The following is a 26,921-nucleotide window of genomic DNA, read 5'->3' as shown; positions in this document are numbered from 1 at the left end:
ACTCGAGTGTGGATGAACCAATAATTGCAGGATGAATAAACGGTAGAACACACAGCAAAGAATTACAAAGTAGACACTGACAAGGTCCCCCTGGGGTGGTTGTAAACGTGTCTGAATAGGCATTTATTTGCACACAGTTAATAAAGGATTCAAGTATATTCTTTTCCTCACATTAAACATCAAAAGCTATTCTAAAATAGATTCTGGCTTCACTTGTCTCCCAATTGTTTTTGTCAAAGCTGCAAGTGCTTTGATTCGACTGGAAGTACATATAAAACAGGACAGTGTTTGAGGCAGGCGACACTATAATCAGCAAATGATGCAATAAATATTGAGCGTGTTTGTTAAAATTTACCAGTTTGGTTTTTCTGTGAAATTGCCCTTTTTATTTCTGTTTTGAAGCGATGCAGCTCATATACATTGCCTCATAATTTTTCCATGACTCATGCCTTTTGGTGACTATATTAAATGCATGAATAGCATTAAGTGCATGCATTTGAAAATCAGCCAGAGGCACTGGGCTTCTATAAGCATTTTTATGTGTGACATCAGCAAAATCAGTGAACACTGACCATCCATGTCTTTATGAGAATTGTAAAGGGAATTAATCATCTCGTGTTCATCCTGTAAGGCCAGTCTTACATGTATCAGTCCTGAGAAGGGATATTTTTTTTTATAATAGACATGTCACCTAGCACAGAATCAAAGGTCCCCAAAGCTTTAGAGGTTTTAATGATGTTTCTTGACCGTCACTATTGCTCCTAACTATGTGTCAGTTCATAAAATGTCCTTGCTGTATGATGCAACATTGAATTGTGAAAAAGAAAATACACTGAAGACCAAAATGTAATGTTTGTTCATTTACAGGCAGTCAGAAGCTGAAGAGAAAATGAGATTAGACCTTTTCACAGCATGCAATCACTCAACGGATCGGCATGGATTTGGCTGTCAACAATTTACTAAAGCTATGGTGGCAGCTATAAAGTGATTGAAATCTCTCTACCCTTCAGAATGGTGTTGTGTTGGTGAAGAGTGGGGGGTGACCCCAAAACCGCATGAAATAGTGATTACTTTACCAGTGTACACCTTTCCCAATACCACTCCCTCGCCCTCCTTTACTGCCTGAAAAACAAAAGGATGGGATTTGATTCAGGGGCAGATTAGATTCGTGTGTATGTGTGTGGGTGTGCATATTTGTGTGTTCATGTACCCACACTATGTGTTTGTTCGTGCGCACACTTTTTATGTGTGTGCCTGTGTTGCACGGAGATCGAGGGGTGGCAACATCTTTTACAAGGAGCTCTCGTGTCAGGAAGCCATTGTCTGTGCGGCGAGATGACAAGCGAGTAGCCCCGGCAATGGATGGTGCCCTGCAGATGAAAAAAATAAATAAAAATGGAGCCATTGTTTCAGAGGCCATGAGCAGAATATCTGCAGGGGTCTGAGGCCAAAGTGCTGCTCGTAATAGCTTGTCTATAGGGAGACACATTTGTCACATTTGTCTCGTTGGAAAAACGAAAACCCAAATGGCTCTTTTCACGAGATAAAACATAATCTACAGTTATTGACTGTATAGTCATTGTTTCATACAACCAACATCAAGTAGTGAAATCAACACTTATACTGTATAGTGAGTGGAAATCTGACATTGAGTGTATTGAAAGATTCATGCATTAATAATGCATTTTCTTAAATCTTGAATAGGTTTTATGGCTAATGAGAAGTCCTGAAACCTGGGCTGAACATGGATGATGAACATGGATGATGATGAGATATATATATATATATATATATATATACACACACACAAATATATATATATATATATATATATTTTTTTTTATTTTTTTTTATTTTGGGTGCAACTAGAATATATTTACATGCTATCATTATTAATTTATTAATAATTAATTAATTGAAAACATTATTTTTCTCATACTGCCCAGTCCACTATGATTGGTCAGCTCTCACAGGCTTACAGTTCTGATACTTTCACAGTATTTATATACCACCTACACCTGCTTTATTATTTTTAAAGAAACACCAACATGGAAACACTTTATCACACTTATCACTTTGTGTAATGTCAACATAACTCTTAACGGTTAACATGCGGTATCTATTCCTTGAATGAACGACGCTAAGAATAGGACCAGAATATAATGATTTCCTTTATTGAATTAATGTACAACCCAAATAAGCAAAGGAATTCCAACGTGTCCTTTCTTTCTTGGAGGATCTCCCGTGGCAAGCAACTACGCAGCCATGTTGGTCATAGACTGTGTGAAGAGCTTTGTGTTGGACATTGTAAAATTAAGTATTTGCCATATTTGCATTTCATCCACCCTTTAAACTTGAGAAGGACAGCAACAACCTTGAGCACCACAGGAAAATAAATGTTTAAAGGCAGCAGTGAGGTGATTGTACATGTTTTTATGTAAGAAACAAATGTGATGAATCTATTCATCAAAAACATATTTCACAAAAGTGGAGGAAAACTTGGAAATCATTCAAAAACAGTCAATATTTTTCACCTGCAGACCCTGTCAAATGGGAACATGCTGAGTCATTCACAGTTTCTTGACAGGTAAATAATGCTTTCACAAGTCTTTATTCCAAATTATACTCCTCTGACTCTCAAGGTGATAGCACAAAAACAATGCCATTCCTCAACTCCCTTTACCTTCCATAGTTGTCTGCCATCCAGACTAATAGTTTGGGTGATCTTTTTGCTCTAGAAGAGCTTTAACACCCTTAAGACTCAATGCCAACAGCAAAATATCCCAACGTAGAGGGCATCCCCCAGGAACTGTCAGCCACAGTGGATATAATTGGACCTATTTTTCAGAGGTGCTAAATTACTCTGTCAAGGCTGACACCTCTTATATGAATTGAAAAGGTGCTTTGAATTTTGTTTCTGAAGAGTGAAAAGGATCCTTTTAAAACATCTAGTTTTCATCCAGCTTCATTGTTAAAGTCTGATGTTAGGTTATTTGTCCCACCATCAAGTTTGTCTTAGATGTAATTTCCCAAGTAAAACCAGTCTTATCAGGGTTGAACCTGATAATACAGGCTTATATTACATTCATGATATGAGTATGAGTAAAAAATTACTCGAACTGTACAATGTGACACAAAATTAATTAGTCTTACCAGTAATTACCTTAATTGACTGGTAGATCACATCTCAATATATCAAATGATTAAATGGACACTTCACCTCAAAGCAAAAATATGTATTTTTGATTTTGGTGGTATTTATCCATCTAGATCGTTTAGGTGTGAGAAGCCGAGTTCTGGAGATATAGACCGTGGAGATGTCTGCCTTCTCTCAAATATAATGGAACTAAATGATACTCGGCTTGTGGGGCTCAAAGCAGCAAAAAATGCATTTGAAAAACTCAGCAGCACGCAGGATGTTAAAACTAATGGCTTACTCCTCGGTTCAGCTGTAACGTTAGCTAGCTTAGATAGCTAGCCTATTATCCATGAGTAGATGTATGTTTCCTTCTGCAGGGTAACATGAAAAGAAAGCAGTTCCACGATGAAATGCTCACAACAAGGTTTGTAGATTACCTTGAGTAATCAGATCATTGAAAGAGAAATTGCTGTTGAATTTTTTAAATAGTTTTTCTTTTGGCACTTTGAGTACCACCAGTCGAGTCCCATCTAGTTCCATTATATTTAAGAGAGGGAAAACTAAATCCAAAGCTAGAACTAGATCTAGATGGATAAATAGCACTACAGGTAAGAGAAAAAATATATATGTACAGTGTCTCCTCAAAGGCACAAAAAGCCACATATCTTTGTACGCAGATGATATTTTTCTTTACATATCAGATATTTAAAACTGTCATGTTTACTCCACAATTGTTGAGTTCAGTTTGGTCTTTGAAAGTCCATTGTTACATTGTTATGGCATAGTTAAGCATGAAGCCCTGCTGTACATGAACTTGACTGTAATAACTGAACTTGTTCAATCTTGTTAGTTCAGAAAATCTTCCACGAATGGTTTTATTTGCCTACTTATCTGCTTACTCACGGAGATCTAGAAAAATGTATATACCTGGACTGTAAATGTTCATGTAACGGAAAACTTTCATTGACTGTTTAACTATGTAACTTAATCTGGCTTATCACCCCTTATTCGTCCACTGACTGACTATGCTTTATAGATGTAAACGACTACCTGTAGCCTACCATCTGACCTCTAGTGGCCAAAATGTTGACATATGCGGCTTTATATATTTACTATAGAATCTTATTTTATTTAATTTTTTATTCTTATTTTAAGTCAAATGTTCCAGTTTTAGTCTAACAAAACAAACACATTTGTATGAGTGATGAGGCTCTCATCCTGACAGTATGTAAGATAAAAAAATAAAAAAAAATTCTGCCTGATTGTGAAGTTGAAGGACAGCCTCACTGTCACCAAAAAGGGAAATTTGTGTACTGAAAAACGCAGTGGAAAGGCAAATTGCAGAGGATTATGCAGTCTCATTTGGGCCTCAGTGATAGATTATGCCCCAGCATTCAAAGACATTGTGTTCTGTTCAAGGGTGGAAGTGACTTTGCCAAGACATTGTGAGATAAGAAGCTAACTGTTATTAGTTTAATGGGAATGATAGTCTGCCCAAAGCAATGTGTGTAAGTGGCATGGGAGCATCATTTTTCTTTGCAGTCCTTCTTGCACGGCACTGAGCCTGCCTGAGTTGCAATGAGAGAGCAGCAGCCTGCCAATTGTTTTGTGGGAAATCTAAACCACTGAAGACAAAGAGTTGCTCATATGACCACTGGCCTAACATAGCTAGGTCCAATTTGCTGCAATTGGTTTGAATAAGACTGTTATCTCTCTGAAATTGAGGATAGATTTTTGTAAATGTCACTTGGGTAGAGAGTATTTCTTCTTCATTATAAAAAAGGCAGTGTACCCCAAACCATCTGATATTAGTTGATGATTCCACTGCAAAACTAGCCTAAAAGTGGTAACCAATGAGCTACTAAGCCTTGTATGGGGACCACTGTGTAAAAACTACAGTAAAATAACCTTGAGGAATATCTTTTGCAGTGATTATGGGTAATTCTGTGTAGTTAGCTGCTCATTGTGCATATTTCTTCATCTTTATGGCCATCACAAAGATTGTCCTCTGGTGTACTCCCACTGTCTCAAACAGATTTCCGTGATCTTGATGACTGTCATTATCACATCAGGTTGACACCTTTGCAACATTATCGCTTCATTAAAAATAGCTCTCACCCAAGGATGTCATACTGCAAAATCAAGATGACCACCTCTGAACCCTGTGTAGTCCCCAAACAATATTCTTCACAGTTTGACTGGATATTATTAGTATGTTTGACTGTGGGATTTTGAATCTGTATTTGGGTAGGTTATGCATTTACAAGGATAAAACCAGATGTCAGTAATGCCAAATCCAATTCTTTGCACATTTGGTTGCTGAATGCGAGCCCATATGACAATGCTTATTCATTCCAAAGCCCATTGAGGGTAGTTTTCCCCTTCAACCTCGCCAGATACACTGCTTTCCATTTTCACTGCACCAGGCAATTCACATAGCAGCATAATAATACAAGTCAAGGCAAAAGAGTGACTGTGAGGATGAGAGTGAGTGACTGTGTGTGTATTTGTTTGTGTGTGTGTGTGTGTGTGTGTGTGTGTGTGTTTGTGTGTGTGTGTGTGTGTTTATGTATGTGCGAGAGCAAGTGTCATGGAGAGAGAGAATGTGTGAGGCCATTTGTATGCAATTATCCAAACTCTGAACACTAAAGCTGCTGGATCTGTTGGTATAAGAAAGGTGTACACACAGTACTGTCCTGTACAATGCTGTAGAAATGCTATCTATCGATCTATGCATGTTATCATCATAATATATAGAAATACAAGACATTTTTGGCATCAGGCAAAGCACAACACAGAACTATGATAAAGCAAAAATACATTGTTATGCATAATGTATATGCAGCATATTGCCACTTTAATGCGTTCACACACATTTAAACATTATATAAAAGAAAATATAAAATTAAAATGGCTTTTGTCTTCATGTTTACTTCATTATACATGTTCAAAAAGCATGTTGTGCCGAATGTTGCTCTTTTACAGAAAATAAAATATGAATGTAAAAAGCCAAGCTGCTCTTCAGTGTTGATACCAAGTTTGTTCCAGTGTTACAGCAAAACCCAATTAAAATACAATGAATGAATTAATGTTGCAAGCTGAAATAGCGATTTAAAAAAAAAAAGTAAGAAAGAAATTGTGATAACTGAGTAGCACACTTTGCTGTCATGTCACAAGGAGACAAATATGGTGCTACTTCAAACTTTGGTTTGGTGATGCTCCTCTGAACAAGCACCACCGTGCCAACCATGTTCCCATTAATTAGCAATTCTTTCCAGTCTGTTTGTGAGCTGATAATGTGAAGTGGATTTGACACACAGAAATGACAAAGAATGTGTCATACAGGAAATGTTCATGTATTTGAGTGCTTGCGTTCGTACAGTGGGAGTAGAGAAAGGCAGAAAGAGTTTGTGTGGTGCATTTTTCCACAGAACCCACAAGAGTGGTTCAGAAATGTAATAAATGCCCGTGCAACTAAAGTGTATTCAATTTAAAGGTCAGAAGGAAAGGCATGTTGCAAGATGGTGGTAAAACAGAGGCTTTTAGGGAGCCACTGCTAAAAAGGCCACAAGGGGTGAGCACAGAATGATTGATTGGTCTTGCTGTGGCGATGCTTGGGATGCTTGTGCACGCTGCTGCTGAATGTTTATGTTTGAGGTGTTAAAGCCTTAGACAGATGAAAAACAGAAGAACTGGGGCATTTTAATATGATACTTGTATTTTTTTTACGATTTAGGTTTTAAGGAAACACATGGCATCAATGATAATAACAACTGAAATTCATATGCCGAGCTATAAAGGAAGGCTGACACATTTATTTAGTATAAGATAGAATTTATGAACTTTGTGGGATGAATCAAAGCATTTACAGTACATTTTCAATTCGGATCCTGGATTGAGAGCTTTAGTCAGCGCCTTACTGCAACTTTGACATCCATCCGTGAGGCATAAATGTTTTTTAACCTTGCAGACCTTGGAAGACCGTCATAATATCGGCACGACCTCTGAGGCCAAGTTTAGCATAGCCCTCTCACACTGAGGAGCGGAGCATCTGGGTCTTCCTCCTGTCTGAGTTGCTGCTGCAGGAGGTAAGGCTATCCTTGTTGTCGGCAGAATAAAGGTGGCAAATAATTTGGCTCTGCTGTATCTGAGGGTCTGTCTGCGCTGCTGTATAAAGAGAACATGACATGCCTGTGGCTGTGGACCTATCTGCCTCAATCTGGCTCTGTCCCTGGTACTGAACAGAATAAAAAGCACTCAGAGTGACGGCGCTCTCCGTGGTCCTGGAATCATTGTGTCACCATAACCAGCCTGTGACACGGCTAAGTATAGAATCTGTATATGCTCATCTTAGACAGCCCCTTGAGCCGAATTTCTGATTTGTAATATTAGGTTTCATAAAAAAGAAACTGATTTGACCTGACTGAACAGGCTGGGGTAATGCTTTTGGGTGTAATTGTGAGATATAGAGGAAGAGACTGACTTATTTTCAAGCCAATCGCCAGAAGAAATGTCACCACTGTACAATGTTGTAAACCAGAGATATGTTAAATTTGTCTTTTTCTTATCATAGAGATATGTTGGAACTCTCCATTTGTTTTATGTTTTGAAATTGAATTTTACATTGTGACAGGTTGGGGTTAGGAAAAGATTGTGTTTTGGCTTAAAATACCTGGTTTGATTGTCCCAAAGATGGTTGCAAAATGTCCCAACAGGTTGCTAAATAACTCAGGAGAAATGGTCTCAAACAGCAATCTCTCACTGAGGTGTGCCATGCCACCACCACCAACCCCTCCTCCTCCTGATCTGAGAGTCAGCTCATATACCTGTAATCAGAACGCAATATGATACATATTGTAGAAATGTTTATACCTGTGGTTTGCAAGAAACTTACAAAATCAACTTCTTTTTCGGGCTACTGAGCTGCTTATTTCTAGAGTGCTGTTTTAAAAGAATAATATATATATATAAAGTTGTAATATTTATTTCCTAACACGGGGGTCCACTTTCTTTGGAGCAGATTTTGTTTGTTTGTTTTCAGCAGGAGGGTTTGGCAAACTTCACTTCTTATCAAGAGCTATCCAAAATCCTGTGCTGAGAGAAAAAAAAAGAAACCTGTACAAGGTTGCGGTTCGCCAGCTGTCACAGCATGGTGCAAATTGTTTGCTTGGGCCACAAACAAAAGAGCAAAAGAAAACTTTTCTGATAAGAGACCTTGTGCAGCTCCACTAATAAAGAAAAAAGACAGAAGAATAGGAATTGCTTCAGAGAAAACTGTGAGAATATTTAACTAGAAATAATCAGTAAACACTTTCATATTTTTTTCTTTGCTGTTGAAATGTGTCAGCACGCCTTCAGACACCTCAACCTTTTATGGCATAGATGCGTCATAAACCATTGTGCTATGAAGTGGTCCAGTGCAGTCATGTGTTGAAGCCACAGTGTTCACTGTATTCTGAATACAAAACCGCTTGCATTACTTTCTTGCACTGTCTTTCTGTTTTTTTTTGTTTTTTTTTTAATTTACTCATAATTCATTGAGTACTACTCTTTTTTTCAAGATCTAGGTTTGGAGGATAATATCATGGAGATCTGTGTGCACTGATACAATCAGATATTATTTGGTTGCTGCAAATCACATTAAGAGCTAGTCTTTCATGTTTTATTCCAAAGGATACCAAAGGAACACAAGATGAAAAACAGTCTACCACCGGTGAATCCTAATTTACTTGATTCAAAAGATCTGGATTTTACTTGCAAGTTTCCGTTTGTCACCTGTATTCAATTTGGCAGAGAGAGAAAATGAATAAAACATTTGAACATTTCAAGAATTAATATATAAAAACATTCCTCTGCGTCTCTGCAACAAGAATCTAGGCATTCGTGTGACTCTTGATTGTGATAATTACAAGGTGGACTTTATCAATACAGTTAAACTGCGAGAATGACAGCCTTGTAGGTTGGTATGCACAACCACTTACCCTTCTGAATAACAAGGGAAATGATTCTATCATCAACAAACAAATAGTTATTTTATCATCTCATTGCAGAACACTTTATCCTTTAGAGTCGAGAGTGTCCATGTGACAGACACCGCTCACACCCAGTATAACAAAGGATTAAGGACAAGCATGCGTGCCGGTGGTGAGAAAAACAGCAGAGCGAATTCATTATTGATGGGATGCTTTCAAAGCCCATGGCGTCACTAGGTATCCATTGTTACCTCTGTTGTTGTTTGCAGCTCTTAGCAGGGCAGAGAGGATGGAGACGAGGCGGGTGGGGATAAAGACCATGAACTTAGCCTCTCTTCTCCTTCCCATGAGGTGCATCCTTTTCACTTCCTTTCTCATTCTTTCTGGGTTTTCTTCACCTAGTAGATACATTTGACCAGTGCTGTTAGTACGCAGATAATAGTTGGTGTTTAACACATAAAGCTTTAAGCATGAGCATGTGAATGTCAGAGGAAAAATGTTGCCAGGCATCAGACTTTAAAACTTATTTAAATAATTTATTCTTTAATGTCATATCCATATCCAGGGAAATATAATGTCAACTGACTTTTAGACTAAAGTAGCTGTTGAGTTACCTCTGCAGCTGAGTTTAGATCTGGTCCGGTGTACTGATCTGGAAAAGAAGAACCCTATGTCCCTCCTTAAGGAATGGTTTCGCAGCCAAGCACTGGGAAACAGCTCTAAAATACAGAAAAAAATACACTGTACTCATGGCTAGGATGCCTTGGCCATGCGTGAACTGATGCTGATGACATTCACATGTAGCTGTGATGCCTGAGTGGCTTAAGTTGCTCTGAGCGTCTGTGCAGAGAAGCTTGAGGATGCAAGAAAGACAGAGACACATTTTAACACTGCCAGACAAATACTTTAGTGGTATTTTCTGTTTTCAGCTATGGGTGAAAACTTGACTGACACGTGATGTCAAATGAAGTAGGCAGAACACTCTTTACACTTAGTCTAAAAAGGGGCAACTGCCAATGATATAATTTCATTATTAATACATTACATTAACTAATCTCGTGAGGCTCAATGCACTTAAGTTTGTTTCAGGTGTCACCAATGATGAATGCACAGTGATTTGATCTCTGCATAATGAAAGCAGTTGATTTGAAAAGTTGTCACACATGAAATATTACCACTCCCAGCACACTTTCTATACACACTCCAATTCTGTTGATTAAAATAATATGGCAAGTATCTAAGGATGGCTAATCTGAATAAGCGCTGTATAAACATCAATAAATAAAGAGGATCATAGGCTTCTAATAGCCGATACGGGGGAATGGAATTTATTAAATCCTGATTTGATCATCTTTAAAATATCCTAAGATACATATTTTGTGTTAAACGTTGCAATATTTAACTTTAATGGAAGCAAAAAGAACCATAAAAGCCAACAATAGCTCCTGGTAATTGCTAGCAAAATTAAATGTATGTTTAAAGCTACAGTATACAGGTGGAACCCTGGAATTGCAGCTTTGTGACGTTACACCTGTCTGAAAATTATGATGATAAGGTTTCAGAAATATCACTTTGCTGCTCACTACAAGAGTCAATTGTACATCTGTTTGCTGTCCAGGGAACAGTGAACTTTAGCTTAGCTTTCAGACACTACAGCTGCGACAGCTCTTTGTCACATTCTGTTGTCTCCGTTGGTATAGCACGCCATGCGCACTTGCCTTTACACTGTTTGAAACAGGATTCCTGTGGCTACCTGATCGTGAGCAGGCTGCATATCAAATACCTGGTATGATGTTCAAAATAGTAGTATTTGTATGGCATTTCATTGGGCTACGGATGAATTCTGAAGGGAACTACCTGGAAATGTAATGGTAGGTAATTATCTAGCAACATATATGAAATTTAATTTACATACAGTACATACATTTCTGATTGTGCCATTTTAGTTTCCAACTAAATCTGAAAGAAGCAATTCACACAGCAAGACATTCTTCCTCTTATAAATCAAAAGTTGAATTGTTTACAACAAAATACACCTCTCAGATCAGTATACACTCTGGGTCTTGCTGCTACATCCTTACTGTTTCTGCTTATGGTGAGTTTCTGTCTAACTTCCTCTCAGCAGGCGACTACACTGAAGTAAGTTGTTGCAGCAGAAGTTTTTAACCATCAAACATTTTCACCAATTCAACAATCAGGCTCTCTTTGTCACTCTTTGTCTTTGTTTTCTCTGTCACTCTCAAAAAATGGCAGTTAGGGAAACTGTTCCAAATATGGACTGATCTGCTTAAGTGATGGAAATTGGTGGAAATGTAAATGGTTAAAGAATTAACTTCAATTTACAGACCTGCAGAAATTCAGGGGAAAATGTGAACATTAATCTGCAACAACTAATTTCACTTCCATGGCCTGCTGAGGGGAAGTTAGCCATAAAGTAGTTGAAATTAAGCTGCAACCACTTATTTAAGTTGAGTGGGCTGCTGAGGGGAAGTTAAACAGAAACTAGATGGAAATTAAAACGGCCCGATCAACAGATGTTAGCCAGAAACTAGTTGGAAATTAAACTGCAACAACTCATTTAGGTTGAGTGGCCAGCTGAGGGGAAGTTGGCCAGAAACTAGCTGACAATTAAGCTGGCCTGATCAGCAGATGTTGGGCAGAAACTAGTTGGAAATTAAGCTGCAACGACTCACGAGGTTTAGTAGCCTGCTGAGTTAAACAGAAACTAGTTTGAAACTAAAATGGCATGATCAGCATAATTAAGCAGGAACCAGTAGGAAGTTTTCTTAGAAAAAATAATAAAAATAACACCCTTTCCGAGTAATTTTAAAGAAATGTCAAATCTCACTTGGTATCTACCACCAACATACCGTGACATTGTTGTGGGCCTGTGAAATTAAGTGTTGTCGAACTTTGTCTCGTTGACCTCTTCTCATCACGCCTGAGCGAATAAACTCCCAGCCCTCCTGTGGTTGAGCAGAGGCAAGTGTAAAAGGAATCCATCAAAGTTGCTGTCCTCCCACAAACCTTGCCTAATCAATGTGCACCCTGGGCAGTGACTACAAATGAGTCCTATCACTCAGCTGCTAAAATTTACCTCAAACATATTTCAAACTGACTTAATTCCCCATGGACTGATCCCAGAATGTTCAGCATCGGTGTCGCTGAGTTCCCCCTCATCATCACATATTTAAGAACAACAACCTGATCTCCTCTCACTTCGGCATCACATTAGGGACAGTGAAATGAGAACGGTGGAATGGACATGATGAGAGTTTGCTGCTATGAAATATTTACTCTTTCTTCTTTTAAAATCCTCTGCAATCTTGCACCGATTGGGCCCGAGACCCCTTTTCAAGTCGCAGGAGATAGACAAAGGATCCGATATGTACCAGACAACACACTCCAGGGCCTGCCTCCTGCAAAGAGCTGTGTGTTGTGAATGTGTGTGTGTTTGTGTGTGTTTGTCTGCAGTATCTGAAGCCCACAGTGCCATCAGGCTCTCAAAAGAGGAACTGCCACTTCTTTCTCACAGATCCCCCTCCCTCCCTCCCTCCGTCTCCACTCCAGTCTCTCAGACTTAAATCTGATTTCATTTCTTCATTTGCAGGCGGCTTTGTCGTTGAAACATTTGCACGTTGCCAGGGCAATGTGTGGCGATCCTCTGTCGATTTGCCACTCTCCGCTTTGAAATGTGTCCTCTGCGCGTGTGTGTCCGTGCTGCCTTGCGTGCGCGTAAACGTCTGTGTGCGCGTTAACGGGTGGTGGTGGGGAAGAAGGGGGGGGACTGAAATCTGGACAGATAAGGCTGGTTAACAAAACGCGCAGAGTCTAAATACATAAGCCAGAAAAAAAAGGGAAGAGCTGCATCATCAAACAAATATAGGCAAACACACACACACCAAACACACACATAGTTCTACCACACACACACACACACACACACACACACACTCACACTTGAGTAGGACACCGGGCAGGGTGCGTTCCGCCGATCATCTCCGTCCCTCCCTCCAGCAAGCGGATTGCCTGTGCCACTGACGACAGCAAGTCACACAGCGCTGCGAGTGCGAGGCTGTGGAGAGAGAGACTGCATCAAGGAGAGAGAACTGCGCGCTTGGCATCTGGAAGCGGTGCGTGGGAGTCGTTCTGCTCCCTCTCTCCTCTCCCTGTACCTGCCATTTGCATTCCTGCTTTATTCTCCGACACTCACCCTCGGACGCGTCCGGGCGCACGGGGAGTCCCATTACCGAGAGAGGATCGCGTTCTCTCTGAGAGTGTGTGCGTGCGTGTGTGTTCTGTGTGTGTGTATATGTGTGTGTGCGCTCGTGTGTGGGTTGCCTCATTTTAACTGTCATCTTAGAAGAATAACGCGGGCACTGCTGCCGCTGTGGAGGAAACTCGTTGGGAATCTGCGAGAATCGGCTGGCTGTCCTCTTTTCTCCCACTCTTCCTTTTCTTTTTTTTCTCCTTTTTTTTGAGAGCTGTCTTTCAAGGCGATGGACTTGAGATAGTGCGTCTCAATTTGAGTGTTGGTGGCTGGGAGTTGCCGTCGGGGGAGAAATGCGAGAGGATGCTCGGAAGCAGTGAAGGCTACAGCAGGTGAGTATCCGATTAAGAGAGCAGGAAATGTGCGGATCTTTTTGGACGCATGTGTGTTTTTTGTTTTTTTCTCATTCTTCACGTCGATGCACTTTAATGTGGGTTGAGGCCAAGATTTTAGAGAGGTGGTGGTAATCCATAATGCAGCTAAACCCCTCGGTCTCTCCGGGCTACTTTGCAGAAAACATCCCCTCAAATATGGGAACGATTGCGCGCCGGAGTCGCCATCAGCTCACACGGGAGGCTTTCCAAAAACTCAACCTCGCCAAATCGGCGATAAATACGCCGGCAAGTCCGCGATGATTAGGGCACAATCGGTTGACAGGACAGAGAAGCAAACGAGGGGGACTTGCGCGTGGTTAGGCGCGTCCTCTGCAGGTAAAAACGCATCTAATACACTCCGATCCGAAATTAATTTATAGATCTGTCATCCGCGCACATTTCGACACTGTAATCTCCTTTTTTTGGTCATCTCTCTGGGTGTGTTCCTGTCTGGGAGGACGAAAGCTGAAAGCCATTAATCAAATGTAATTGTCCCGCGAATGTGAGTGTATGTGGGAGAATGGGGAGTGTGTGTGTGTGTTTGTGTGTGTTGGGGATGGATGGGAGGGGGGGGTGGGGGGGTGCAAAATGTTATCTTAATCTAGCCTTTATTTGGCCACGTATGGGCTCTGCTGAGATAACATTTCTTACTGTGGGGAAGTGTGGAGCAGTCGTGATCCTCCCCATATGCCATTTTTATTCATCTGCAAAGATGGCTATCTGTTAAATGGACTCAGGGCTTCTGCTGCAACGGAGTCGTGCGTTTTTATTGATCCCAAGAAACGACTTTGGGGATTTTTTTTTGTTTGTTTTCAACAAAACAGCAGTCATGGGATCTACGTGTAGTGTGCACTGCGACTACACAGGACACAGGGTGAAACTTGTGTGTGTGTGTGTGTGTGTGTGGTTCCACACGCCTTCTGTTGTTTGTTATTCAAGGCAGCATTTGCACAGAATATATGACAGTGGCCCCCTGGAAAAAAGAAGGAGAAAAAAAAGAAAGAAGCACCTTTATTGTCCAGCGCTGCCTGTTATAATGGCACACCAAAAAAAAAAAACAGTTGCGGCAGAGTATCAGAAGACTGTGTGATGCTGTGCCTGCGGACATTCATAAAGTGCTGTAGCTCTATTGGTTATAAATAGCCGGAGGGAGCGGACTGCCAGATAGAACAGGAGCAGCCTCCCGTAGCTCGAGCAGCAGCAGCAGCAGCATCAGCAGAGCCTCTCAGGCTTTATCAGGGCTCACAATCCAAGATGATAGATAGGCTGATACACTTTGAGATATCACACGGATGCTCGGGCAAGGGTGTGGCACAGGGTGGCTTCATAGGTGCCTCTCCCAGGCTCTTTGTTTCCAGCATTGTGTTCTGCTCTCCTTGTGAGGAAAAATACCTTCAGCAGCTTCCCCCTGCTTTTCTCAGCGTGGTTGTGACTACAGACTGACCTTCTCAAATGTTTTCAGTGTCACTATATTCCTGCTGTTTTTCTGTCAGGTTTTTGCTGCTGATCTCTTTGATTACTGGGATGCCGCCGACTCAATCATGGCTGCTCGCAGCGGCTGAGAGGCTGCTGAAGTGTGTGATCCGCTTTGTCCAGACGCCCCGGCCGCCGTCATTAAACAAATGTGCGGCCGCTGACCTTGGCTATCTACCAGTTGTCAATAAGATTCACCTCTCTGACCCTGCAAGAGGCTCTAGGACACATGTAACAAAGACCCCACACCCCCTGCTCTCTCCTTCCAATCCACGAACATTATGCTGCTGTTGACATACTATATTGAATTACAACACAGTGATCAATGTTTGCAATAAGCAACAGTTAAACCTCTACATAGTGGCTGATATAATACCAGAGTATCAGATGTCACAGGAAAATCATGCTCCTCATAACAGCATTATATTTCAGTGAAGTATTGTTACATCTCAGCATGTTTGTAATGTAATCTCATGTAGATATAATGGAACAGCAAACCAATAAGAGTGTGTGCAGCGTTTTAATCATTCGGGAAAGATCAGCATGGATTCGTCAGCAGTCCGGGGCAGAGGAGCAGTCGAGACGGAGTGGGTGGTGACGGCGTGGGCCGTGATGTTAGTGCGTGATGACCGATCGCAGGCTTGCGTACTCACAACACACTAAATGACCAATAGTGTTAGTGAGCGGGCTAATGGTGGGCTGTGACGCGTTAGCACGTCTCTTGGAGACACTCATCCTGGGTGTAAAGCTGACACCTACTGCATTGACAAGGTGTTTATTAGCTCCCAGTGGTGAGGCTACGATGCCTACATAATCCTTCGATGACACAGTGCTGAGAGTTTTCACCCGGGATGGCAATTATGTTGTTTTCATACGACCTGGCTGCCATTCCGCTTGATGCCACTGTCTTGATACGCCGATGCCCGAGGCTGGATGCCATGTTTATAAAAGGCCTGCGGTGGGATCACAGTAGCTGTTTGATGGCAGGCGGCGGAAAGTTCTTGTTCACAAGTTGCTGTTGTCCTTGGTGGATGTCTTTTGAACTAGATAAGCAGGAAGAGCAGCTGCAAGGGCTGTCTTAAAGTCATCTGTATTTTTTAGTCTTTCTTTCGAAGGTTTAACAGCGCAATCCCTTTGACTTTTCACACGTTGTGAAAATGGCCAAGAGAGTGAGGCACAAGCACAGGCAAGCTCTCCTTAACAATATCAGCAAATACTTGTTTCACTTGTTTGCCCTTCGCCAACCTGCCCGAATTGAGAGTAACTGATGAAACACTGTGCGATTGTGCCTTATAATGCAGCAGCTGGTTGTCATTGATGGTGGCTGATACCGCCGAAATGCAATACAGTAATTGTTCTGTAAATTAAATTAAAAAAAGGTTTGAACTCACCAAACTGTACCGTACTGATTGCATTTGATTGTATTATGTATTTTTTTCCATACAAACAAAAACATCTGCCTGACATTTCCTCCTGCTCTGTATTTCACTCTCACCCTCCATGTTTTCTTTTCACATTCTTCTCCTGCAGTGGTTGGCAAACCAGCTCAGAGAACATGGTAAGCAGTCCTGCTTCCCAAATCACGTGACCATGTGAGGCAGCTGGATTCACCAGAATCACGAGATCATGCAAGAATTATCAGATCACACGAGATTTCAGCTCTGATTTGCAAAAAAAAAAAACTGATTGGAACACACAACTCCTGTTGTGTGTTCCATACCGCATCATCATACCGCACCATCATACCGCTCAATCCGCAGGACATGTCTCTGCAAAGATTGACTTTATTGTCCTGAGCTACATCCAACAAAGTGTGGTTTTGTCCTTTACAACAGTGTCCGTGTCAGAAGTGTTTCTCTTTTATTGCTCTCACAGTGGCTTAATGGTTTGCAGGCCTCTGGGTGACCAAAAATCAAAAAGCTCATTTTCTCAGCTCCAAGACAAACCAGGCTGCTTTGACAGAGCTCTGCTGAATGTCTGTTAATTTATTCTGGATTATTGCTGTAAATGCTGCACTGTATAAACACACATTTGAGTATGCGTTGATCTCCACTTTACCTTCATCAGAGAGATAGTGGCTTTCACTTCATTTCTGATACCGATTTTGTTGAACTGTGATCTGTGATTCATCACCCTTAATCTTGTCACGTTGGATGCATTAACATAATTACTGTATACGCTAATCCAGAATTTACACAAAATTGGTAACCTTGTATTTGTCACATCAATGATATCGGGCACAGAACTGCAAATTGGTGGTTCCCTATGGTCAAAGCCACGTGATATAATGGAATGCTACAGAAAATATCTTGATCTCACCGTCACTGGTCTTTTAATTGAAGTGTTTGTATGAGAGATCTTCCGGGGCTCTTTCTAATCAAAAGCAGCAAAAAACAAGAATGTCTGACGGGACCAATTGTGATTAAAACTACATGAGTATTTGAGTTAATGCTTTAAGTGAAATGTCATCACACAGTAGAGCCCTGTTAGAGGCATGTCAGAGGCATGTCTAAATGCCAGGCATTCACATTAGCCTGTAGGGTCCATTCACCTTTAAAAAAAGGATTCATGTTAGAAAAGCTCATACGAGTGCAGCTAATTCTGATCTGCCTCACAGTGTTGTGCAAAATGTCTTTAGAGAATTTCTGCAAAGGTTCCTCGAGAGAGCGGCTTCGCCTCTTATGCTTGTGTGGAAAATCAAGGTGTCCACAAAGAAAGGCTGGATTTACCACATGTTTTCAAATGGAAACAGCCGGCAGAAACGGATTGGTGGCTAAAGTATCCACAGAGGACTCTATCTCCACATGTCATGACCCTTTTTCAGTCTACATGTAAATACAGCATCTATATGGATTTCTTTATTCTAATAATTCTTTACCGTTTCCCTTAAAATCACCTATATTCTAAACTATTAACGTTAAAATGCGAACTCCTAATTACTGCCAGGGTTGAAATGACATCCTGCCATAAGCTACCTGGAGTCCCTTGGAGGATGCATCATTAAAAAAAAAGGTATTGATGGTGGATAAGGTTTGGGTCAGAGGTTGGGGAGGTATTATTATGCTTGCTAAGGCTCTTGAGAGGACATTTGTATTCATAGCATAGGGACTAATAAGTGCCTATGCCGGCGCCCTTGTTGCTAGGCAAACTTAAACTTAGACACCCATCTTTTGGATGTGTCTGAGTGACACATATGTCACCTTAATAAGCTGCTTTAGGGCTGTAAATTACATCGGCTGAGGCAGTTGTTTGCTTCCTGGCGGCTCATGATAGGAAAACACCTAAATATAAGTAATCACTTGTTTAAAGAGTATGTAGTAATGTAAAACCACCTGAAAGCACCCAGTGTGATGTTTTTAGGCGTATATTCGATACCCATCAATACTTACAATGCCTTTCTTTCCTCTCCATCTGTAGACAATGAGCATTATTGCCCAATTTGATGTTCTCACATGCATTTTTAACTAGAGTCTGAATGAATTGTCTTGCGATGGAGCTGATTAGTATTGTGCGGCAAAATTACAATTTGTTGCATCTGTTCAACTGAAAGCATCCATTCAAACAATGCTTTTTCAGTGGTGACTGGAAACCCAATCGTGGGACAATAGCAGCTCCACTTGTACAGCCACACTTGAATGGAGCATATGATATTTTCCATAAGTGGGAACAAGATTCGTGTTTGTGCCCCACCTCGCCGATGTAATAGCTGTTAAAACACTCCGCTGAGATCCAGAGTTCACGTAGTTCGGTGTTTAGGTGCAGCGCTAGCACTCTCCACTCTCTCTCCTTTGTCTAGTAGGCTGACCGAGGATCTACTTAGAAGTGAAGTTGTCATTTGCACTGGATCTGCTGCAGGTGTCCTCTAATTTAAAAGGCGCTGTGGTCTCTTCAGTTCTGAGATGTACCTGCTAAGGGTTTAACTAACCAATATGCAGAGCAGAGGTTCTTCCCTCTTCCTTTTCCCTTTGAATAAGGTCTGAACATGTCTGAGAACTTGTTTTGTTGCTGTTGTTACACCACGGCACTCAAAGTGCCGTTTACAGCTAATAATCCCATTAGAAATCATTAAGACCATGGACAACTCTCTGCAAATGCTGCCAGTATAGAAAGGCTGCCCTTTGTGTTCTGATAATTCACATTTTCAATGCGCATCAAGACCATTATCCCCTTCCTTTCGTTAGATATGTTTAGTTGCTTTCTGTCCATCGACAGTCTGGTCCCATTCATCATGTGTGTCAAGACAACGGGGGCCTTGCTTTGAGGTTTAAAGGGGCTGAGGCTTTTAGCTCCCTAAAAGCTCACTTTCCCCATCTCTTTGGTGCTTTCTCTGTTTAACTTCCCTAAAAGCTCCTTCAGTCTGTCTGTCTATCTGGCTGCTTTTCTCTCTCTCTCACTCTGTCTTTCCATCACCCACTCTCTGTCAATGAAGAGAGAGAGAGAGAGGGAGAAAGGGGCGCAGAAATGACAGAACATTGTAACAAAGAACTGCTAATACTGTCGATGGAGGAGAGCGAAAGTGCAGGGAGGAGAAACAAGAGGTCAGATTTCAGATTATCGACCAGACTGGGTGGCAAGAGGAGATGTTCGTTTGCTGGACACGAAGAAGTAGAGATAATCCCACCACGCCCCGTGAAAAAGCGCTCAGTTCCTGTGGAAATACTGGATCTGTGTCACTGAATGTGTTTACATCCACATTAATAATCATATTATAATCAGGGTGATCTATTTTTGAATTCCACTGCCATCTTCTGTTTATATTCAGGGATAAGCCTGACATATTCTGGCATGTAAACACTTTCTGTTTTTGAATGTGACAAACAATGCAGGAGCTCCTGCCATATGGCCATGTGCATCAAGTCTAAAACTTGTTCAAAATGTATAAACACTGCAAACATCGAGAAATCCACAATCACGACTGCAAATAATAATTATTACGATTACTGTATTTTTTTCACAAACATCATCATTTGCTCGACAACAATTTTCCAAAATAATGACAAATCCCCATCACAAGTTTTCACAGCCAAAGTAATGTGTCGAAATTGCTTATTTAGTCTGACCAGCAGCCAAAACCCAAAGTGCTGAATTTATAATGTTATGAAAACAAGCAGGAGAAAATGAAGCAAGCCACTCTTCAGACTTGTGAATCCACATCCTGTTAATATATTTATATTTTATTGATAACTGGAAAATACAGCAAAGAATATTTTTTTCATTCACAAGCTGTTTTGCAGGCAGGATGTCAAGTTGACATGTTTAGCATATCCATATTCATCAATCTTGTCCCCATTATATTTCTTTATCCTTTATCTGGGAGGCATAGCGTACCGGATCCAAAAGATGCACAATACTGAGTGTTAGGGTGTGGACACCATTTATTAGAATAAAGACAGAGAGGTGAGAGGATATAAGGGGAGAGAGAGGAGGGATGACATTTAACAAAGGTTCCCAGCGACGATGGGATTACATGGTTAGCATCTTAAGCCCCTAGCCCACTAAAGCATCTAAATAATGGCAATTTGATAGCTGACAGCATACTGAAGTGCTGCGTTTGTGACATTGTAGATTTGATTGGAATATGCGGTTTGTTTGGTGCGACTCTGCAGGAGAGCATAAAGCTGAGTGTCACAGTATGGGTGGGGTTGATTAAGCAGAAAGGCAAGATGGAGATTCTCATTTAGTCAATGTGTTTCAGCTATCATTCAGGAAAAGAGAACGCAGGAAGCCTCATTCGAGGACAGCAGAGGCAGAATTACTGGTTGACGGCTTTGGGATTTATGTATGCCACACCTAAATGCACATGTGTGGTCTGCTTGGATTATTTTTGCCATCCTAAAAGCAAAGCACAGCTCTGACTTTATGAGTCTGCCAAGCTGAAGTTGACCGATTGCTCATGTATTACCTCTGGAAAAACATATTTTAAGTTCGGCTACTGCCAGTCACACTATCTAAACCTGAGGGCTGAGTGAGGGCAGTTTACCCAGTGAAATGGTGGTGGCAGTGGTAGCGTGTGGGTGGATGGGGGAGGGTGAGACTGATGAAAGAGCCAGGCAGCGATCAAAGGCGAGAAAATGAAATGGCATTTGACCTTGTTGGACGCTGGCGAGTGACGCGCTGCCACAGAAGTGCAAAGTAGTTTGGGAACCTGTGGGAATCGAGAGGGGAGAGATCAGGTCTGCAGAGCGCTGATGCGAGAGGATGGTCCCGCCAATTTTTAACCCTTCCATCGCATAACTGATTTAGCGAGGGAGCACAAGGTAGGCAAGCATTTCACGATGAAAAAATCTGTCGATTTCAGGAGAAAATAAGGTGCTTCTTTATGCATTTAACTCTTGCTTATGATATGAAGTAAATTGGTCTTGTGCCCTAAAAAGAAACCTCCATAGCATAATCCCTCACCCTCGTCCTGAACCTGTGCTAGATATGCAAATGTCAAATAAATAATTCAGCTTTTCTGCATTTTCTTGTCCTTGCGCCTGCCATGTTGGCAATAATGAGTAAAACAGCTATATGGAAATTATGTAGTGACTTTTCCATTTACCATGGCTTGTCCGTTGGCCTCAGATGCCGGGCTGTAGGCCTTTTCATCATGTGCATTATACTATCAATATTAAATGTCCTAGATAGTATTTTATGGTAAAAGAGGAAGTCAACTAGAGCTTAAACTAACAATTATATTCATTAATTATTGATTAATATAGCACTTTTTATGAGTTGATTTATTATTTAGTGTATGTGACGTCAGAAAGAAACAATTTCCCACAGCTGACGGTGTTGTTGTCAGACATCTTGTTTTGTCCAACCAACAGACTAAAACCCAAAGATATTCTGTTTAAACTTTTCAGCGCTGACCCCTACTTTCTTCTTTCAAGTCTCGATACGCAAAGATCAACAGAACCCATGTCATGACAACTTAACATTTTCAGATTCTTCTTTGAAAGATAAGCATGGTATCAAGTATGACATAACCCCCACCAAGACCATATGGTCAAATTTAAATCATTTATTTAAAATGTAATAACAAAAATTCATTCGCCGGACGCTGGCAGTTAGGCGAGGTTGGTGAGAAAAAAAAATACTGAAAGCATTTCCAATCCAGCTTTGATTTTGAGAATTGAAATTAAAAGCTCGAACACTTAGAATTGAAATGTTGACACGCCTAGTTTACAGTGACAGAAAACAGAATCGTTACAAATCCTCACATTGAAAAAGTGGCATCAGGAGAATGTTTGGCGGTTTTGGCTGATAAATGACTGAAGCAATTAATCCATTATCAAAATTGTGGCTGATGAGTTTCCTTTTGGACGACTAATTGATTAATGCAGCCCAACAGTTTACTGCCCTGAAGCACAGACCTTCTGCTTTGTTTCATTTGAAAGCTCTAAGGTAGGATTTTTCACTGACACTTCATCCCTCGGCCAGAAGAATTCTTTTTTTTTTAAACTCAGAGAAATCTGGAAACATTTTCCAGCACAGTTAGCAGCGTTTCAGCACTGCTGGCTTGCATGTCCTCTGTAAATGTCATACAAGTTACATCACAACAAGGCTTAACATGACAAGACAACAAAGATGGAATCCTAAAATGTGTGTCCACGAGCATATCATCTGGCTGTCAGCGCGCTTCAACAAAGGCACTGCTCTTCGTGGGGAACCAAAGGAGAAAAAAAAGACAGTCATTCTCATTAATTAAGGCATGAGTGGCAGAATGGAGCTCTCCCCCTAGCTCTGCAGATTGAGGTTGGATGGGCTTTGATATGAGCTGCACTCAGAATCTAATGAGGTTTTTCTAAGCGATATTAATCCACACATAACTGCCATTTTAAATCGGTTTTAGCAAAATTACTTTAAGGAGTAAAGTTCTCATGAATTTTTCTGTAACTTTTCTTTTTTGAAGGGGTGCACAAGTGTTCACATGGGATTTGCAGTGTCTTTGCCAACCCTTAAAGCCATCTGGTATTACTATACAGGGTCACCTTGTCATTGATCCATGTGTAGCATGTGAAATACCTAGATTGTCTTTCTTAAAGGGGAGATTCTGCTCCCTCTAGTACCCCTAGGATTAGCTATAGTGAGATGTGATTCTCTTCTTTTCACTATCTTTCTGACCTCCTCCTCATACTACAGGGAACCAAAGATAGGGAACGGGAGGATGCAAGGACAGCTTAGACAAGTAATTTTGCCTTTAATTGCTCGAACCTCCCATGAGTGCTATTGCTTAAGTACTCCAAAAACTGTTGTTGTTTTCCTCCACATAATCTTTGATTATATGAAGGTCAGCGTTTTTCTCTAAGCTTCTTATGAGAGAATTTGGAGCAGGTGGATTGCTCAGAGAGATGAGGCAGTGCTCCCCTTGCTGGAGTTTGAGAGTGAGAGGGAACAGCCCTTTTTTTTTTTTTTCCAACCACTGCAGTTACTTCTCTAACTCCGAACCCATCTCAGCCATCTTATATACAGTCATTGTTTTTTTGTTCTGCTTAGTCCTCATTTCCCAGTCTATATCAATAGCGTTATTATGTGGGGTTTTATCTGGCTAATTAAGACTTCATCTTTCTGGGCGATCTCTCAGAGGACATGGATTAAGCTTCCCTATCTCTGCACTGGAGCCACGGTGAGGTCGGCAAAGGCCTACTCTGCTTCCAGTAGATTGTGAAGGGGGAAGAAAGCATTGACATGAGGTTGTTGTGGTGAAATGATACTCAGAAAAGCAGGAGAATATAAATATTTGATGATGAAAGTGGCAATCACATGATCTATTAATGAGCTGTGGTGTAGGACAGTTCACACAGTTTTAGCGATCATCCCAATTCTGATTGATTCACGCCTTATGTGCGAGCCCTGTAAAACCAAACTTATAAGCTACAGTGTGAAACAAATCCCACGATAACCTAAATACTGTAAATTACTTTCACTGCGGGAACGTGTCAATCGTCCAGCCTATTTTATCAGCAGAAAGCCATTTGAATCGATAACCTAGCCGACCGTAGCCTGTGAACAATTCATTTGCAATCAGTTTGCATGCTTCAGCAGGTGCCATTTGGTTTGCATATACAATCAGGTGATTCATTTTAAGTTGGTGTAGAGATCCTGAGTCATTGTTTGCCGGTGCTAGAACAGCACTGTATGAATTTCACAAGCCTTGTTGTCCTGCGTCCACACTCATTACATTTCAGTGCGGAAAGTCACCAAATGAAAGTCTGGGTCAACACTCATTAAAACAACCGCCAGGACCGTATAAATAGAAGACGGAGAGACCTCAGTGACACACTGCAGACCTGTCACTTCTGTCTGCCTTTTGACTTTTCTCACATTGCAGTGGGAGAAAAAATACATTTTGTTTTTTATGGTCCAGAACCACAATCTGCCTCAGAGCTTTGGCTGGCTCATGTGCAGTTCCTTACAAAGCAGCTCTGGTTTTTGATAAAGCACTTATGAGACAGTGTTTTTGTCTGAGCCCACGCCATTGAAGGAGATAAATCCTGAATGGGTAAACTGAAGTGACTCTGCTCAGGCAGTTTTATACAAGAGTCTGTACATTTGAGAGCCATAAATCAAGAACTGTGAGGGGAGGAAAAAATGTCTATTTGGATGTAATGTTTCACAATGAAAATGTGTCTTGTGAATGTGTGGTTACACCGGCACCCATTTTAAATCCAGGAAATACCGTCCTCGTCTCTGAATTGGGTTCACCTTCATGGATGTCCTACAAAAACAAGTATTTGAAGAATCTATGCCGTTTCAAAAGAGAAAATGGCCCAAGGTTGTGGATACGGAAGTTCTTATATTCTCTTTGACAAGTTGTGTAAATGCGATAGTGGCGAGTTTTAAAAGCACATATAGAGGTGGGAGGAAGACCTTTGCTCATGGCATGACAATACTTTAATCTGTTCAGTGCCATGGACTTCTGGAATGGCAAGTTGCAGTTCAGGTGCTGCTCTATGTTTGGTGTTATTCTGTATTTTGAAAGGGAAATTGAACATTTACTCTCTTACTTACAAAAGGAAGTTTGAAGAAATAGAAAAAAGCTTGACACTGCCAGATGCAAAAGATACTAGAGCAGGACTGATATTGGATTTTTAAGGCTGGTAACAATGGTGACAATCAAGAGTTTGAAGAAGTGGGAGAACATTTTAGAGTTCTTGACAATGCTCTCTCGAATGGCAACAGATACATTACCTCAAACCTATCTTTGGCGTTTCTGTAGTGAAATTTCTTGCTACTCATTGGCTGACAACAATACTCATATCAGTAATATGCTGAAATTGGCAGATAATATCGACCATACCCATATTGGTCAGGCTTCAGACTAAAGGTTTAATAGTTTTTTGTGAACATCTCTGTCAATAACATAACAGCAAAAGCAGGGCATTGATAGACAGGTGTAAATAAAAGAGATCAAATATAAATTCAATACTTTTTTCCTTTGTCTTGATAAATTCACAACTTAATGTTTTAGTCGCAAGACAGCCCTGCCATTATGACAAAGACAGTAAAAGATACAGAAAAGCCCTGACCTAACCCTTACCCATGAGTGCGTTTCAAAGAAAATGATAAAAATTAATATCGTGGTTGTAGCTGCGTTGAGATCGTCCTTCGAATTTCAACAGATAAAATCTGTATTGAAGAGTGTTTCCATTGAAGAAAGGAATGAGTGTTTCAGTAGAATTAAAATGAATCAAAAATAGTCCCATAGACCAGAGTCCTTCAAAGTAATAGAGATGGATCCATTAATGGTTAACATACAGTGAAAAAGCTGATTGATTCTGGACTTTTAAGGGGATATTTAGTTTTACATAAACACGATATAAACACATTTTTTTCAGAAGTATCCCCTAAAAATGGTGACAAAGATATGTACCGATTTTTTACAGTTAGAAAAATGAACTTGTCAGTGCTCTCTGGTGGACAAACTGTAATTGAGACACTGATTTTAATCAACTTCAAATGTATTTTTTGCATTTGCTACCTATCAGACAACATTTATACGCCAGTACATATTAAAGTGACAAATAATGGCCCTAATGTTAGAGCCCAACTGGCATTTTAAACCTCATTGACCGTTTTTGTTATTTTGTATCCCGTCCGAGATGTTTATCTTCTTTTCTCCAACAGTCATTTTCACTCTGACAAGCATTTCTTTATCATTTATGCCAGTATATAGATCCTGACATACACTAATGAATGGTGAAAATAATCCCTGCATAGTTGGAGCTCTCCTTTAATCAGATGCTTTTCTTTGCTAGAGAGGGCAGCAGCCTTATCCTCCAGTGTCTGATCCCCGTGCCTTAGTGTGGCATTTTCTGCATTGGGGTCACCTCTCTATCAACTAATTACAGCTCATTTCCCTTTAAAGGCCTCACTGCGAGCTGCAGGGCCAGCTAAGCAGAGCGGACATTTTCTTCTCCACACTGGGAGGAAAGCCTGTAGATGCCAGTCACAATTAAAGTCAATATGGCCTTGAGCCGCCTCACACTGTGCCCATCACACTTCCTGCCAGCCAATAAGACACAGCCTAAATTATTCATTATGAAATGAAGGCACGTTTCCGTGTTGACTTCCTTAATTGAGGAACCAGTGTAGCTTGCGGTGCATTTGCAGCTATTAAAGCTACAGATGTATATGGATGAGTTGATATAGCGGTTGTTCCTTAAGCCGGCATAAGAGCTCGCCCAAATACAAACACCCCCCCATCCACC

General features: G+C 40.8%; 1 protein-coding gene across 2 annotated transcripts in view; it reads left to right on the top strand.

Moving 5' to 3' along the window:
* Positions 1-26,921, top strand: part of lingo1a (leucine rich repeat and Ig domain containing 1a) — a 125,605-nt gene that overhangs the window by 83,255 nt on the left and 15,429 nt on the right. Inside the window, exon 1 of one of the 2 annotated variants that reach the window (XM_084364463.1) lies at positions 12,943-13,713. The exons of the other annotated variant lie outside the window; for it this stretch is intronic. The gene's annotated coding sequence lies outside the window, so the exon portion shown is untranslated. Of the gene's footprint in view, positions 1-12,942; positions 13,714-26,921 lie in introns of those variants that run through there. 2 annotated transcript variants of the gene reach the window in all.

Source organism: Pagrus pagrus, assembly GCF_965226575.1.
Source record: "Pagrus pagrus genome assembly, chromosome: 10".
NCBI lineage: Eukaryota > Metazoa > Chordata > Actinopteri > Spariformes > Sparidae > Pagrus > Pagrus pagrus.
This window is presented reverse-complemented; position numbering and strand designations above follow the sequence as displayed.